Source organism: Trachymyrmex cornetzi, unplaced genomic scaffold (assembly GCF_001594075.2).
Source record: "Trachymyrmex cornetzi isolate Tcor2-1 unplaced genomic scaffold, Tcor1.1 scaffold840, whole genome shotgun sequence".
Classification (NCBI taxonomy): Eukaryota; Metazoa; Arthropoda; class Insecta; order Hymenoptera; family Formicidae; genus Trachymyrmex; species Trachymyrmex cornetzi.
Window position 1 is genome coordinate 508,042 of NW_017300181.1, and position 1,730 is coordinate 509,771.

Consider the following 1,730-nt stretch of genomic DNA (forward strand, 5'->3'; position numbering starts at 1 on the left):
ACTATCTAGGGCCTGTACGTGCCCCCTTTTAAAATTCTACCCGGGTACGCATTAATACGTGTCTGCGAAGTAGAGTCTTAATGTTAAGAACGACAATAAATTTCGAAATTAAGATTTTCTTTATTATTTCTTAATCCAATATGATGCTCCAAAGCTTACGTCGTAATAATATTTGCTTCATATAAAAAAGCTGTGCAATCTGTATTTATGAAATAGTAATTCACAGAATAGTCGTTTGCACGAAAAACCAAAATGAATTTCTTAAAATTGAACTTAGACGTACAATTAGAACGTTATTGTTATACGAAAATTTACGAGTACCAACATGTGCGCGAGATATTGATGTAGTAGAATGTAGTGATGTAAATGATACATAAATCTTTGGTGTGCAAGTCGATGTACAACATGACTATTCGTCTTTACATTCCCCTTAAAATTATACGGTAGAAAAAAATTTAAATTTAAACAGGTTTATAATCGACTAAATGTAGAAGCAGAGAATTAAGGACGTTTTATACATATTTTCAAAGTGAAAACGAAATTATGAAAAAATTACAGATTATTACCATAAATCACGCTTAAAAATAATACTACAAAAGTGATTGTTTACTATCTGGACCATAAGTTATTTTATTAAATAGTAGTATTTTATAAATCGCTATTCTAATAAAAATAAATAAAAATGCAATATACGGAATAAATGATAAAAATCTCAATTTCTTAATAAAAGTGCATTATGTAATCAGGATTATTCATGTTGAGTTACATTGCGATGCATGAACTAGTTGTCCATTAAATAAACAAAATATTTATTTGTTCTGATTCTTTGTAACATTAATCAGTGAATCTCAATAAAACTTCGCATAAATTATTTTATGTGAATATTTAAAGTACTTATACAAGATGAATGTAAATTTTGTTAATATTAAAAAAATTTTAATTTTTAAACTAAAAATAATAAACATTAAAATAAATAATCTACAAGAATATGTTATTAAACAAAACAAAAACTTATTCACATAACTTTCAGATGTATATATTTTGTTTGAAATGGAAATATTAAACATATTTCTAAATTTAATTTTCTTTGCAGGTCTAATACATCCTTCAGTTGTACAGAAACATTTTTTAGATGCTTTTCCTAAAAAAAAAACAATGTAGCAAAATATGTTCAAAAAGTATTAAAAGTATCATGTCATCGAAATCGTTTCATTTTTATCTGACACTTTTCCTTATCTTTTTTACATAATTAGTAGGTATACTGGGCCGGTTCTAAGCCATGGAGCTAGAGGGGAGCGCGGGGTGCGGGGGATACTCGTAGGCGAGGGGAAGCGTAGCGCGGGGATTCTTCGGTGGTGGGGGTATGACGTCATGCGGAATGGCAGTAAGATTTTGGAGACTGCAGTCACGTACAAGATAACAAAAAACATCACAAAAAAAGAAAATATTGCCATGAACAAAAAACAAACAGTTATAGAACGAAAAGTGTTACAAAGGGTATATGCTCCAACTGTTTTTCGACCAAGATATAGCGTAATGTAATTTTTATAGAAACAACGTTTATTAATTATTTTAAATATCTAAATACAACCAAGTTTCATAATTATTGAGAGTAGGTATAGTAGGCGAGTTCTAACTCTATGTAGATAGAGCGCGGAGAAGGTCTCCCGGTCGCTGCCGCGATCCCGCGACCACCCCAAAAATGCATCGCGGGCCGCCGCCGCCGCTGT